The following is a 17072-nucleotide window of genomic DNA, read 5'->3' on the forward strand; positions in this document are numbered from 1 at the left end:
TCTTCCAAATCGATTGTAAGCCAATTTTAACTCATTTTCTTCAATCATTAACATCTTTTCACATGATTTCAACTCAAAATCAGTGATTTTTATGGGGAAAATTTGGTGTTTTGGATAGAACGTAGGTTTTTCAAAAATTGGGGATTTGGACCTCGATTTGAGGTCCGATTTCAAAATAAATTATATATTTGGGTTCGTGGTGGAATGGGTACATAATCGGGTTTTGGTTCGAACCTCGAGCTTTGACCATGTGGGCCTGATCGAAGCCAACCCTGCACTACTATTGAGTAGCGAGAGAGGTCGAAGCAGCTTTTACCCAATTAAGATCGGGATCGATTTCCACAAGGAGCTAGAAGTTGGAGTCGAGTGTCTATCTAAAGTGGAAATGTGTATTTGCTCTTAATTGCACTTCTAAACATTTTGGGTTTTGATTTACTTCTAATTGTATAGAACTATAATGATCAATTAAACTAAAATAAGCTAAGATTAAACTGCGAGTTGTTCAAATGGATAAAAGGCACTAGGATAGTGACTTTCGCCTATGTGGTCAATTGACGGATACTTAAGTCTAAGGCATGATTGTCACATTTGGGGAGTATGATATAACCATTGCACGATTCTACTAACTCTACACCTCTCGGTAGTTCGAGTGATTTTGCCCGAATTGACTTTTCTCAAGACCAATTGGGTATGTAAATTTGCATAAGCAATCAAGGTTCAAGTCGGGTATTACTATCTCTAGGTTTAACCCTTTAATTGGGGCTATCATTCTCTTGAGTACGCCCCAATTCCTTGTTGAACCAATTTCAGAGACTTAGGCTCTCTTTCTCAAGAAGAACCAAAATCAACTAAACACAAACTAGTGTTTGCAACCACTAATTCAGCAATCAAACATGAAATTAGTTCAAATATCAAACACTCATGGTCAATCAAGCACTAAAACACAAGACTCATCAATTACCCACACTAGGGTTGAGCCACAACCCTAGCTTACTGGTCTAGCTACTCATAATTAGAGAAGAAAACAAAGAAGTAGATGAAGAAAAACTCATATTAATTAATTGCTAAATTAAACTTGAAGATTCAATGTTGAAATGAAGCTAAAATTAACTCAAAATAGCTAAAATATTCGAAGTCACGAGCGCAACTAGAGTACAAAACTATTTGATGACCTAAAAATGGGAAAAGAAGCTATTTATACTAAGCTGAAAAATCTGGAAAAAAATACCCCTGCGGGGTTAGTGCGGACCGCACAAAATCACGTGCGGCCACACTAGGGCTCTGAACTTGAATAAATGGCTCTCTGAACTTGGGCAATGCGGATAGCACAGAATCGAGTGCGGCCGCGATGGCCTCTAGTGCGGTCCGCATGAAATAGAGCGCGTACTGCATTGGGCTTCAACTTGGAATTAGCAACTCTCTGAACCTTGGCTCTGCGGACCGTACTAAATCGAGTGCGGCCGCATTGATCCTAATACGGACCGCACAAAATCTTGTGCGACCGCATTGTCTTTTTGCCTGAATAGCAGTCTCTCTGAATCTTACTTGTACGGATCGCATAGAATTGTGTGTGGCCGCACTGGCTCTGTTTTGCCTGAGCTTTATCTTGTCTTGATACTTGTGCAAGGTTCACACCTTTTTGAGCTGATCTTTGACATCTTGTCACCTTATTGATCAAACCTGCAATCAAACTCAATTTGTGAGCCTTTTGGGACTATTTTGTACATTTCTAATCAAAACTTTAGCATGAAGAAGTATAAAATGTATCAAAATCCCTAGTTATCAACTCCCCTAAATTTAAGCTTTTGTTTGTCCTCAAGCAAATAAAATAAGACTCACCCCTTAAGAGAAAATTCAAGAAAATTCAGTTGTCCTAAAGTGACCTCATCTAGCATCAATTGGGACTAACAATTGCCCTCAATACAAATGAATCATTAACAACATTTACTCTTTTAAACACCATGGATTAAGTGCGATACAAGAGCATCAAGAATTGACTCAACACATCAAAGAACTCTTTCTATTACTTTGGTCATTGTTGAACCCAAACTCACACATCCTCAGCTCTCCCTGAGCAAACCTCACCTTTAGAATAGTGGCACTCAGAACGAGGTTAATGGAAATTCACTCATCTCTCTTAAGGAAAAGTTACAAGTCCGACTCTAAGTATCATATGTTTTCCTCTTATGTGAGTCACCACTAATGTAAGTTTCATTCAACTCAAGATCATATAGGACTTTTGTGGAGACATAGTGAATGCTTTTGGTTCCGGGTAGGCAATGTTTGGTCTAAGTAGGTTCCATCTTCCCTCAAGCACTTCTTTTGTTTCATTTTGGCACACATTCACTTGACTTTTTGAGTCTTTTCACTTCTTTCGAAGGGGTTAGAGAGACACACTATCACTCTTTCTTATACATTTCAAATCTTTTCTCTTTTCTCAATTTTCCACACCTTTCATTCTTTGCTTTTCCTGAAGCCCTTTTTATTCAATTCTACATTGAGCATTCTTTTTGTCTTTTTGCTTTTCTTTCTTTTTCATTGTCTTTCCTTTTCTTTATTTGTACCATTTTATCACTTGTTGTCATCCTCGTCTCTCCCCCCAGACTTATACTTTTGTCATGTGCTAAGGAAAGATCGGGTGCCAAGAGAGGGTATCTTTTAGAACGGGTAAAGGCTTGTATCATGGTTCTTGAAGGAAAAAATTCTAAGGCTCAAAAGGGTTGACTAGGGATTTTATCCTTGGTAGGCTATGGACGTGTTCAAGCTATCATTTGGATCAATGAGAGCCTATAATCATGTCTCAAGTCTAAATTCACTTAGGATTTCGCCTCAACAACATTCAGGGCAAGTTCTAGACCAATAGCGAGACTTGGACTTGTAATACAATTTCTCACCACACAAGTTATGGGATCACTAAAAACATAGAGTCAGGGGCCCACAACGACCTTAGATAAGATTTGAGCACACAATAGTCCCGAAAAACCACATGATGATTATCGGTCAACACAAGAGTCTCAAGGTCACGACTTTCACCATCCTAAACACAACAATTTATTTTTGACCATGAGATCAAAGGCAAATGTGCTAGGCCCAAGTGAAGCTTTGCTTGAGGCACCCTTAACCACTAACTACTAAAAGCAAAAAGAAAAACGGACTCAAACCCTTAAGAAGGTTGTCACGTCATCCATCATTGGGAAGAGCCACCCGGTTCACACAAACTCCACCTTTGGAAAGAACCGTGGCATTAAAAAAACCAAAGGCTTATTGCAAACGTTCAAAACAAGAAGCTACGAAAAAGAAAAATTCGAAAAGTAAAATAAATATTTACAAGAGGGGATTTAATCGAATATACAATAGAAGGGATGAATATATACAATGTAACATAAACTTTATATACATGCCCAAAGTAAAAAGTACGAAAAATGTAAAGAAGTGCTAAAATTATATACATACCAAAGATGAAAAATAAAGAAAGCATAAAAAACTATCAAATAAATACAATCATCTAACAAATTAATGTAGGGCCTACCCCTCAAATGAAAGTTGGCATTGTCCTCAATGCCAACTAAACAAAATAAGCACAAAAAATAAGAGGGAAAAGTGTATAGATGCTCCCTATGGCCCGCCTGTCTGCATGCACTACAAGAATTCGGACCTACTGTGGCGACTAAAGTCGCTACAAATGCATATATAGTCGCCACTAAAGACATACAGCGACGACCTGAAGGTTGCTGCAAGCACTACCATTACTGAATGTTTTTTGCGACGACTCTTTAAAGTCACCACAAAAAGTCACTATTGTAGCGACTCTACTCGCCACAAATAAGTAAAAAAAATATCCCACAAAAAAGCTCCACGAAACAAACCTTAGATAGGTCGCTACTAAAGAATGACATTTAGTAGCGCTTGTACTCACCACTAAAACTACTATAGCTGCAGTGGCAACTCTAGTCGCTACAATAGCTTGATAATCAGTAGCGGCCTTATGGCTGCCACATATACTAATTGCTACTGTGACAAGGTTTAGTCGCCACTAAAACCTGTTTTTCCCAACAATAGCCAACATCTAATACATTTTCATCAATTGCTATTAAAATTAAAATCAACCAAAATTATTCACTAACCAATAATCAAGTCAAATATTATAAATGCTTTCATTATCACAAAGTGAGTTAGATATATACTACACAAAACTTCATTGCTCATTGTCATTGTATGCATATACATACAAAAAAAAAGGAAAAATAAATTTAATTGTCTTCAAACTCTTCCTTGGTCAACGTCATTTGTGGTTGTTTAAGAACCTTGTTCCTGTTATTAAGAAAAAGATAACATATGACCATTTTGACAATCTCATAATTTATATAATGCTAACATTAAAAGGGGTGACCACGATAAAATTGTAGTAAGATTAAGCTATTTATATCAGCTGATTGGGAAAAAACCATCGATTTTAGAAGGACTATATACAAAAATCTACCAATATCAAATACATTAACCACTACAAGTAGATCAAGAGGCACCAGAAATGTACACTAACTTTAAGGGCAACTCCAGAAGTGCTCACCGGAGGAGCTAACGTAATACAAGCTGATTAAAAAAAGATATAACTTTGTTCACCTATTCAAAAATGCCTGTAGGAAACTCCCAAGTGCCAGTGCATTTTTCAATTTTTTCTTTAACTACCGATACCTGCCAAGAGGAGTAACTTGATTCCTCTTAGAAATGTTATGGCAAACTAGTCTTACCTATCATATTAATTACTCCTAACTTAAGTGGAACAATAATTAAACTTTATAGACCTGTCCATTGTTGTCCAGAATGAGAGCAACAATACCAACATAATGAGAAGCATTAGCAGGTTGTGTGTGAGGAGTATCTAGAATTCAGTAGACTAGCATCAAGTGTGTTGCTACAGCATAATAATACCAAAATCCTTCCTCTAATAACCACCATCTAGATTTGCGGCCCATAGCCTAAAAAATAGTATGTCTAGAACATCTGTATACAACTAGAACCAGAAGCATTCTTCAAGCCAAAATTACAATATTGTAATGATACAGTTAACTAAAACAATTGACTTTCATCAACTCCCAAGGAAGAGTTTCCAGTAAAAGTTAATAAGCATTTAACTGTCAAAAAGAAAAACTTAGATAGCGAGTATATTCCCAAAACAAAGAAGGTGAAGCAGAGACAAAATACCAAATATTTGTATTATAAGGCAAAACATTCACCTTAAGTAAAGCCATCAATTTGCCACAATAAAAATCTAGTTAGAGAGATGAAATTACAATTACATATTTATGGACTAAATCATATTATTAGTAGTAACCCCGAACCATAAAAAAACAGGCCAAGGAAAAGGCTACTCTACTCATCCTCCAGCCAACTCCAAAAGCAAAAACTAGCACAATGAAATTTTCATTCTTTCAAACATCAACTCAATGCATATAAATGCTGCACCAAGACAAACCAATAGAAGGAAACAAAAGTCTGCTTTATTTGAATACACTTCATTTTGGCCCTTCAAGATCAAACTATTATGTACCTCTCTTTTATGTTTTGTTTTTTATTGAGGTTCGTTATGATGTCCTTTTCTTCGTCAGTAACTTCTTAACAACAAACCATCTAGAAGGAAGAAACTGGAGTCTGTTTCACTTAGATACCAAGATTTAAAATTGAATCGATCTTCTAAATACCACTACTCAAGAAAAAGAAAACCTTCCACTAGCATATTTTGGTTCTGAAAAAACACATGCCAAAGATATAAAGGTGATCTGCAAAATACTAATTGTAAAGACATTAAACAAAAGTATTCAAAATTAAATTTATCTCTAAACTGTCTTCAAGGTCAAGCATTGACAGATGATTTGGTCAATGGACCTTAGGCAGCAAAATACATTTGATCTACTTGTACTTCTAGATTCTAATTTCAAGTAGACATTATTCATTATCACAAATGGCACCAGTAAATATATTCTCAGAGCTGGAAGTATGGAAGCAAAAGAAAATGCAGCGGCAACCATCTTTAGTTTGTAACTTGAAAATGGGATAATAATAATAATAATAATAGGTGCATCAGGGGACAACCGCCTCATGGATCAACTATTTCTTTTTACTGTATAGAGTACAAGCATACATGATAATGATCAGCAAAAGTGAACATATGGATGGTCCGTTTATATGTCAAATGGAATTCAAGCGCATGAAATTAATGTTCAAACTAGAACCTGCCAAACTAACATGACGTTGTGTACAATTAGCTATCTCTGAAGGTGTCCTAGTTCACATTGTCCAAATTCAGCAAGAAAACGAGCCAAAGATGCCCAGCAAGCTCCAGCTTTCCTTTTTATTAGTAAAAACAACCTTGTCACAGACAAGGAAATAGCAAAACCCATGATAGATATTAGATATAATTCCAAGAAACAAACAATTATACATCAAATAAATTTTACCAAAATGAGGGTGATTTAACTTTAAATGATTATGGACACTAAGAGAAAGTCTTCTATAATTTAAGAAGAACGCCAAAGTTCAGAGAATATATAGAAAATCACAGAAACATAAATACACATGTGCGCTTACCATTAATTGAATCTATTCTCTAGATCTCTGAACCAAACCAGCCGAGCAGCCTTTTGATTCCGCCATGCTCGCTTAATGAGCTCCGCATCAGTCGCCGAAACCTAATATTCCCAATAATCATCCCCCGAATCCATTTGCTCATAATCTAACGATTGTAGGCCTTAAGGCAGAGAGCAGAAAATCTATGTGCGTTTCTTACAATTCTCTTCACATTGAGTTGATTCACTAGGGTCGGGTAGATTTAGGTTAGATTAGAGCAAATAATATGGAGGAGAAAGATAAGAGAGAGAAAAAGAGACGCTTGAAGGGAGAAGGGAAATCGCCCATGGAACTTAACAGAGAAGCGATGTGTGGAGGAATTTTGGGGAGAGATATAGGGTTTGCTTGGGAAAGGCCGAATGGAATTTTGGGGGAAATAAGATTTGGGAACTAAACCTATAAACTTTAATGTACATTTACATATCAAAACAAAATAATCAGAGGCGACCTAAAATTGCCACAAGAAGGTCTACTTTAAGTAGCGACCTAATCGCCTCAATTGATCTGTTGTGGCGACTATTTATCAGTTGCCACCAAATACATGTTTGTATTAGAATCTGGTACGCAATAGCGGCGCCTTTGCTTGAGCCGCCACTAAAATGTTATTTTTTGTAGCGAATCCTGAAACTATCTTTTTTTGTGGCAACATTGTCGGGTCGCACTAAAACCCCTACTTTTGTAGCAACTAGTTGTGTCGCCACAATAAGTCGCTACAAAAAAAACATATTTCTTGTAGTGATGGGAACCTGAGTGGTCCATGGGTCCTCAATATGCTCGAGAACCTTAGACTGGTTCCTTATGGCCTGCTGGGACCTGGGCCTGGACCTGGACAGGCTCCTAGGTTGCATCCTGTGGCTGACTGAAGGAGGTCTCCAGTGGGTCTGCCAACTAGATGACTGCATCATCTGCTCGGGGAATCATCCTCTTCCTCTTGGGAGGCCTCTGGGACTGCTCTGGCTGGGGATGAGCTGCTGGCACAGGGTCCTATAGCAATAAATCCAAAGGCAGTTGATCTGCCTTCAACCTGTCAACCTCAACCCTCAACTCCTTCACGGACTCCTTGGAAGCCCGAGTCTTTCTCATCTGCTTGGCCTCCCTAGCAAGCTCCTTGAGAGCTTTCCCATAAGAACCCACAGCCTCTGTAAGCACTTTCTGAGTGTCCAGGATCTTCTTCTGGTTGTCCAAGATATCCTTGAGGGCGTCCTTAATAGACTGTGGGACCTGCGAAGGCGGAGGTGCCGACTGAGCTGCCACTGTAGATGTAAGGACAGACAACTTAGAGGAAGTTGTTTACATCTAGTTGTTGATGTTGAGAAGGGCCTGGCTCAGACGGTGGGCAGTCACTGGGTGGGCTGTGGTAGAGGGTATGTCTAGAACTGCTGAAGTGGATGGACCAGGGGGCAAGTCTGCTGAGGTGGACGAAGGCTGAGTAGGAGCCACTACCACTACTGGCTCTTCAGACTGGCCAGTTGCAACAGTGGTTGTTCCCTTGTAGTTCTTGCTTTTAGGGTTGTCATCACCTTGCATGTTGTACCATGAGAACGGGGTATTTGCTTTCACTTTGATATCAAATGGCCGCTTTTCTACCTTTAGGTCTGTGAAGTACATGGTTAAGAAGCTAGGGAAGGGGTAGTTTCTGTCACCTTCACTGCCTACCTGTGTAATCACCCGAGACATCACCTTCCCAACGTTAATCGGGTACCCCGCCATGATTGATGCTACTAATACTGCCCGGTGAAGAGGGAGTGAGTTGTCATGAGTAGTGGGGTCCAATCTGCTGCACACGAATGTTTCCCACCCCTTGACCTCGAAATTCAAACTTCTTCTCAAAATCTTTACTCCTGCATTCAGCCAATCGGGGGTGGTACCTGGGATTGCTAGATACTGTGCCAACCAAGGACGAACCTCCTCACCTAATTCCATCTTTGCCAAATACAACGACTTATCCTCCTCATCCAAGCCCAAGTAGTCATTTATTGTTTTCCCATCAAACAATACTTTCAAATTGCGCACCTTGGTCACTTTGATGCCCTTCTTGATGTGGGCAACATTGGAGTAAAATTCCTTGACCAGGTGCTCGTTTGCATCCTCACAATTGTTTAAAAAATATTCCCAGCCCACTCTCTCTCTAAACTGCCGTCTCACATTGGGGTTGTGAGGCAAGAGGTCTCTATCAACAAAACTCCTCTCCGGAATTAATTTCCTCATAGGACACCATTCTCTGAATTTATGGTAGGCCACCTCACTCACAAACCGGTCTTGCCACACCTCCGGTTTTCTAGTTCTAGCAATTCCTCCCACCTAAGGTTCACCCCCTTCTCCTACTACCTCTTCTTCTCCTACTGCCCCCTCTTCTCCTACTGCACCATCACCGGATAATAAAGCTGTGGGAGAGGTGGAGTATTCATCCCCACTGCCTTCAGCTGAGCCCTCAGACAACCCAGAAGATACATTTACTAAAGCTTGAGTAGTGGGGGAAGGGGAGGAGTGTCTCTCGGTTTGTTTCTCTCTGGCTAGTCAGGGATGTACTTTGGGATTGAGTCTGAAGATATATCCTGGGAGGGCTCGTATTCACTCCCAGACTGGTCAATGGCCCTATCAACAGCTTTAATGAGCTTCATCGTGTTTTTAATGTTTTGCCAGGCTTTGGGAGTCAATCTTAGCATCTTTTGTTTCCCTCCCCGGGAGGATTCTCCTCTACCAGCTTGTTTAGAACCCTTACCTCTTTGTTTCACCATTGTCTGCAAACAATAGCCATTAGACTTGTTAGTATTAGTAGAAGCAATTAAGTTCACAGTTGCAGAAAAGAAAAGGTTGCAGACAGTAGAAGATATTGCACAGTACGGACCGTACAAAATGCAGTGCGGCCACACATAGGTCAATGCGAACTGCACAAAATATCAATGCGGTTCGCACAGAGGTGGGGGTCAGACTATCACTCTCTGAACAATCGCTCCGCGGACCGCACGAAATGCCAATGCGGTCCGCATTGAGGCACCGCAGACCACACAAAATGCAATGCGGTCGTGGTCCTTAATGATCAGATTCCAGGACTTGTAGCAATGCGGTCCGCAGAAAATTCCATTGCGGACTGCACAAGAGCACCACGGACCACACAATTTCCACCACGGTCCGCACTAAGTGCCTAGCCATAGCACTAACTTGGGGTTCAAGATAATTTGATTTTTAGTCCAATTGTACACCTAAGAAAGGTCCCTAAGTCTTTGCCCAGTGTTTTTAACTACCTAATCTAACCATAAACAAGAATTTACTAACCCTAGTCTACATTACTGAAAGAAATAAGGGTATGGCAAGAAGAAGAACAAAAACAAAAATTAAAAGAAAATAACAAAATTAAAACAATTAAAAAGAAGTTAAAGTTACCAGTTGAGAGAAGAACTAAAGATTAACAATTCCTAGCAGTTAATTACGAGCAATAGGGATGATGAACAGTGATTTTATGAGTTTTGAGAGCAAAAGGATCGAAAAGTTCAAATATTGGGCCTTAGGTACTATTTATAGAAAAAATCCTGGGGCCCAACTTACCTACCCCAATGCAAACCGCAAAAAATGGCAATGCGGTCCGCACAAAATGCATTGCGGCCGCAGTGGACCACCGCAGACCGCACTAAATGCAATGCAGCCGTGATGGTAAACTTCAGAGAATAGGTCTTTTACTCCTTCATCAGTGTGGTCCGCACTAAGTTTGTGCCCTCCGCATTAGGTTCTCTGCGGCCGCACAAAATGTAGTACGGTCCGCATTGAAAACTTTAGAGACTTGAGCAATTTTTTCCACCATGTCCTGCACTGCATTAACACAAACCTGTAACATCTCATAACCAGTCAGTCCAAAAATAAATCCTATCCTACAATGTAAATCAATGAAAAACAAGAAGGAAAACACATGGGTTGTCTCCCAAGAAACGCCTGATTTAACGTCGCGGCACGACGCAGGTTACCATCAAATCATTTGAGATGAAGAAGTGCCACCACGTGGCTGTCATCAATCTTTCCCAAGTAGTGCTTGACCTTATGCCCATTAACTCTGAAAACTTTTCCATTTTTGTTTTTTAAATCAAGCGCACCAAATGGGGTCACACACACCACTTCAAAAGGTCCACTCCATTTTGACTTAAGCTTTCTTGGAAACAGACGTAACCGAGAGTTGAACAAGAGAACCAAATCACCCACTTTGAACTCCTTGCTACGAGAATATTTATCATGAAGGTACTTCATCTTGTCCTTGTACAAGGAAGAACTGGAGTAGGCATGGAATCGGAATTCATCAAGTTCATTAAGCTGCTCCACACGAAGATTAGCTGCAACATCCCATTCAAGATTTAGCTTCCTCAAAGCCCACATGGCCTTGAGCTCTAACTCAACCGGTAGATGGAAAGCTTTCCCAAACACCAACCGATACGGAGACATACCAATCGAAGTCTTGTAAGCAGTCTTATAAGCCCATAGAGCGTCATCCAACTTCTTTGACCAATTAGTCCTATTAGCATTGACCGTATTTGACAATATACTTTTGATTTCCCTGTTGGAGACTTCAACTTGACCACTTGCTTGAGGATGATAGGGAGTAGAGACCTTGTGATTGACACCATACTTCGCAAGCAAAGTGTCAAAAGCTCTATTGCAAAAATGAGACCCCCTATCACTTATGATTGCACGAGAAGTACCAAACCTTGTAAAAATACTCTTTTTGAGAAATGCAACAACACTCCGAGCCTCATTGTTGGGCAAAGCCACGGCTTCAACCCACTTTGAAACATAGTCCACCGCCACAAGAATGTATGTGTTCCCACACGAGCTAACAAACGGGCCCATGAAATCAATGCCCCGTACATCAAAATATCAACCTTGAAGATGGTATTGAGAGGCATCTCATCTTTCTTCGAAATTCCACCCGCTCTTTGACATTCGTTACACCTCTTCACAAGTTCACTTGTATCTTTGTATAAAGTTGGCCAATAAAATCCACAACTAAGAACTTTGGAAGCCGTCCTCGCCCCATCATGATGGCCACCATAGGGAGAGGAATGACAAGCCTTCAAGATACTCAATTGCTCTTCCTCCGAGACACACCTTCGGATCACACCATCCGTGCAAATCTTGAACAAGTACGGCTCACCCCAATAGAAATCCAAACTATCCCGCTTGAGCTTCTTCCTTTGGTTAGAAGAGAGCTCACACCGGATTATATCAGTCATAAGGAAATTAGCAACATCCGCAAACCATGGCATATCATTCATCGACACCGAAAGGAGTTGTTCGTCGGAAAATGAATCATTGATCTCTAGGCCATCACGAGGCCTCCCCTCCTCCTCCAAGCGGGACAAGTGGTCCGCCACTTGGTTTTCACTACCCTTCCGGTCCACAATCTCCAAATCAAACTCTTGAAGTAATAAGACCCATTGCATCAGTCTAGCTTTGGAATCCTTCTTCGTCATCAAGTACCGGAGTGAGGCATGGTCGGTATGAATAATAACCTTAGCACCCATGAGATACGGCCGAAATTTTTCCATTGCGAACACAATAGCTAAAAGTTCTTTCTCGGTCACCATGTAGTTCACTTGAGCATCATTCATTGTCTTGCTCGCATATACACCGGATGAAATATTTTATTCACTCTTTGACCCAAGACCGCCCCAACCGCAACATTGCTCGCATCACACATGAGCTCAAAGGGCAAGCTCCAATTAGGTGTGGTAATGATAGGAGTGGTGGTCAACTTATGCCTGAGAAGTTCAAAGGCTTGCATACATTTTTCATCAAACACGAACTTGGCATCTTTTTCCAACAACTTGCACAAGGGATTCACCACCTTCAAAAAGTCTTTGATAAATCTCCGGTAGAACCCCGCATGCCCAAGAAAACTTCGAACTCCCTTGACAGATGTAGGGGGAGGGAGCCTTGAAATCACATCAATTTTTGCTTTGTCTACCTCAATACCATGCTTTGAAATTTTATGCCCAAGAACTATGCCCTCTTCCACCATAAAGTGGCATTTCTCCCAATTAAGAACAAGATTGGTTTCTTCACAACGGGCCAAAACTCTATCAAAATTCTTCAAGCAGTCATCAAATCAGTCTCCCATAACACTAAAGTCATCCATAAACACCTCCAAAATGTCTTCCACCATATCGGTGAAAATGACCATCATACACCGCTGGAATGTAGCCGGTGTATTACACAACCCAAAAGGCATCATAGAGAAAGCAAAGGTGCCATATGGACAAGTGAATGTGGTCTTCCCCTGATCTTCCGGAGCAATCAAGATTTGGTTGTACCCAGAATACCCATCCAAAAAATAGCAGAAGGCACACCCACCAAGTCGGTCTAACATCTGATCAAGAAAAGGCAAAGGAAAGTGATCCTTGCGGGTCACTTTATTAAACTTGTGGTAATCCATGCATACCCTCCAACCGGTGACGGTTTTGGTAGGAATCAACTCATTTTGTAAATTTTCAAATACGGTCACGCCACCCTTCTTCGGTACACACTGCACCAGTGAGGTCCAAGAGCTATTAGAGATGGGGTACACAACCCCGGCATCCAACCACTTGATCACCTGCTTTTTCACAACTTCTTGCATTGCCTCGTTCAACCTCCTTTGATGCTCCAAGGAGGGTTTTGCATCATCTTCCAGAATAATTTTGTGCATACAAAATGCGGGGCTTATCCCCCGAATATCAGCTAAAGTCCATCCAATTACCTTTTTTTGCTTTTGAAGCACCACCAATGTGGCATCAACCTGCATGTTAGTAAGACAAGAGGAAAGAATAACTGCAAAGTAGAATTTTAGCCTAAGAACTCATACCTAAGGTGTGGAGGCAGTGGTTTCAACTCCAACATCGGAGGCTCCTCAATTGAAGGTGCTCCTCAATTGAAGGTTTTGTTGGTGTAGTCTTCCTATTCTTGAGGTCCAAAGATAACTTCCTAGGCTCGTAAGAGTAAGAGCCCATTCCATGTAAATCATTCACGCACTCCACTCGGCCCTCATCATCATTGACATCAAGATTCAAAAATATGGCCTCCAATGGATCCTCCACATTAATCATTGCACTGGTGTCATCAACTATCACTGCTATGACGAGGTCCACAAAAGAGCACATCTCGGTACTGTTGGGCTGCTTCATTGATTTGCAAACATGAAAGACCACTTTTTCATCACCTACCCGGAAGGTGAGTTCCCCTGCTTCCACATCAACTAAGGCCTTCCCTGTAGCAAAGAAAGGACTCCCCAAAATGATAGGAACTTCATAATCCACCTCACAATCCAAGATCACAAAGTCAGCTTTCAAGATAAATTTGTCCACCCGGACAAGCACATCATCAATTTTACCCAATGGTCTCTTTATCGTTCTATCCGCCATTTGTAATCTCATGGAAGTCGGCCTAGGTTGACCAATACCCAAAGTTTTGAAAACTGAGTATGGCATCAAATTGATACTACCCCCCAAATCACATAGAGCCTTAACAAAATCTGCACTCCCAACGGTGCAAGGGATGGTGAAAGCACCGGGATCTTCAAGCTTCGGGGCCATTGAATGCACTATTGCACTAACTTGGTGAGTCATTTTTATAGTTTCACAATCCATAAACTGCTTCTTTGTCACCAAGTCCTTCATGAATTTAGCATAGCCCGGCATATGTTCAAGAGCCTCCACCAAAGGCACATTAATGGATAAGCTCTTCATCATGTCAATGAACTTTTTAAACTGATTCTCATTTTTCTGCTTCGCGAGCCTTTGAGGATAAGGTGGAGGTGACCTTGGCAAAGAAGCCTTGGTTTTAGGCACAACCGGCTCCGGCATGTCTATTATGTGTTCCCTAGACGAGTTCACATCATTTTGAGTTTCCACCTCGGTATCTTGAATATCAATCTTCACTTCTTCATTCACATTGTCATCAATCATATTTTCAACCACTAAAGGAACTTCATCTTCTTGAAACTCAACATTATCACACAAAATTTGCTTTTGTTTGGAGGCATTCACATCACCGCCTCGTCCAGTCCTTGTAGTTACTGCCATAACATGATTGTTCCTACCCTTCGAGTTTACTACCATATCATTTGGTAGGGCACCCTTAGGGTGAGTGTTCAAGGGCTATGAGATTTGGCCCAACTGAACCTCCAACTTCGAATCGAAGTATTACCATTCCAATTTTCTTGATTGTTTTGATTGTTGTTCTGATTATCCCAGTTGGAGTTTTAGTTGTTGTTCCCCTAATTACCATTGCCTTGTTATTGTTGATTGCCCCAATTGCCTTGGGGTCTCCACTGTTGTTAGGTGGAAGAATTTCCCCTTTGGCCTTGATGATTATTCACGTATTGCACCTCTTCACTCTATCCATCAAAACCATCATCTTGAAATCCACCACAATCATTGTCAAATTGCTCTGAATTCCCTTGGTTCTGTTGACCTCTTTGTCTTCTTTTGTTGACAAGCATGTTAACACCTCCATGGCATTCACTTGGCGAGGATTTTGAACTTGTTGCAACTGTGCCTTTGCTAGTTGGTTCATTGTAGTTATCAACTCAGTTATAGCCTGCCCATTATCATGTAACTCCTTGTGCAAATGAGTGACCGTGGGGTCACCTTGGGGCACGTTAGCTCTACTTTTCCACACAGAAGAAGTGTCAGCCATCTCGTCAAGAATGTCACAAGCATCATCATAAGACAACTTCATAAAGTTGCCCCCAGCAAGTTGGTTCACTATGCATTGGTTTGTTGTGTTAATGCCCCGATAAAAGGTTTGTTGGATCATTTCCTCAGTCATATCCTTGTTGGGGCATTCCTTTACCATTGTTCTATAACGCTCCCAAATCTCATGCAAAGGTTTCGTGGGCTCTTGCTTGAACACCAAGATCTCATCTCTCAATGCAGCCATATGCCCTGTGAGAAAATTTTTGCAATGAACTTATCCGCCAACTCATCCCAAGTAGTGATGGAATGGTTGGAAAGTCGGTCAAGCCAATCAAGTGCTTTCCCTCTAAGTGAAAATGGGAAGAGTCTCAACCGGAGAGCATCCTCGGACACATTAGTTTGCTTGCTCCCCCAACATGTATCCACGAACCCCTTGAGATGTTTGTAAGCATTTTGATTTGCAGCGCCCCGTGAAATACCCATGCTGCTCTAGCAAAGTCAGCATCATATTAGTGATTTGAAAATTGCCTGCCCAGATTCGGGGTGGCACAATAGCACTTGCATAGCCCTAGTTCGGAAGCAATCTAGGATCCACTCTTGGAGGTGGTGGGGGAGGGTCTGGAATATTATCATTGGCCTGGCGGCCTCTCCTTTGTCCGTGAGGCACAACAGGGACCTCATCTTCAACATTATCATCTACTTCCTCCCCCGGCGGAAGATCTCCAAAAGGTGCTAAGTTCGCTGCCATTTTGTACCTGAAGTTATGACACAAACATATTAGTAACAAAGAAGGAAAGAAGAACAATACACAAATCTATCTAGATAGATAACCAAAACCGTTAGATCCCCGGCAACGGCGCCAAAAAGTGATCGAAGCCAACCCTGCACTACTATTGAGTAGCAAGAGAGGTCGAAGCAGCTTTTACCCGATTAAGATCGGGATCGATTTCCACTGGGAGCTAGAAGTTGGAGTCGGGTGTTTATCTAAAGTGGAAATGTGTATTTTCTCTTAATTGCACTTCTACACATTTTGGGTTTTGATTTACTTCTAATTGTATAGAACTATAATGATCAATTAAACTAAAATAAGCTAAGATTAAACTGCGAGTTGTTCAAATGGATAAAAGGCACTAGGATAGTGACTTTCGCCTAGGTGGTCAATTGATGGATACTTGAGTCTAAGGCATAATTGTCACATTTGAGGAGTATGATATAACCATTGCACGATTCTACTAACTCTACACCTCTCGGTAGTTCGAGGAATTTTTCACGAATTGACTTTCTCAAGACCAATTGGGTATACAAATTTGCACAAGCAATCAAGGTTCAAGTCGGGTATTACTATCTCTAGGTTTAACAAAAGAATTGGGGCTATCAATCTCTTGAGTACGACCCAATTCCTTGTTGGACCAATTTAGAGACTTAGGCTCTCTTTCTCAAGAAGAACCAAAATCAACTAAACACAAACTAGTGTTTGCAACCACTAATTCAGCAATCAAACATGAAATTAGTCCAAATATCAATCACCTATGGTCAATCAAGCCCTAAAACACAAGACCCATAAATTACTCACACTAGGGTTGAGCCACAACCCTAGCTTATGGGTCTAGCTACTCATAATTAGAGAAGAAAACAAAGAAATAGATGAAGAAAATCTCATATTAATTAATTGCTAAATTAAACTTGAAGATTCAATGTTGAAATGAAGCTAAAATTACTAAAAATAGCTAAAATATTCGAAGTCACGAGCGCATCTAGTGTACAAAACTATCTAATGACCTAAAAATGAAA

The 17072-nt window shown here is 40.7% G+C and overlaps 1 long non-coding RNA gene across 2 annotated transcripts; it reads right to left on the reverse strand.

Annotated features, from left to right (window-relative positions):
* Nucleotides 1-4120: 4120 nt before the first annotated feature.
* LOC104239506 (uncharacterized) lies at nt 4121-7074 on the reverse strand. Of its 2 annotated transcripts, none has more exons than XR_714147.2 (2): nt 6586-7074; nt 4121-4311 (listed from the first exon to the last, which is right to left on the reverse strand). It is a non-coding gene; the product is annotated as an uncharacterized lncRNA (long non-coding RNA). The 2 variants fall into 2 exon arrangements; XR_011402419.1 differs by lacking the exon at nt 4121-4311 and adding an exon at nt 6033-6366 and having other exon boundaries at nt 6586-6990.
* Nucleotides 7075-17072: the final 9998 nt, after the last annotated feature.

The sequence above is a fragment of the Nicotiana sylvestris genome, chromosome 9 (genome assembly GCF_000393655.2).
Source record: "Nicotiana sylvestris chromosome 9, ASM39365v2, whole genome shotgun sequence".
Taxonomy (NCBI): Eukaryota; Viridiplantae; Streptophyta; class Magnoliopsida; order Solanales; family Solanaceae; genus Nicotiana; species Nicotiana sylvestris.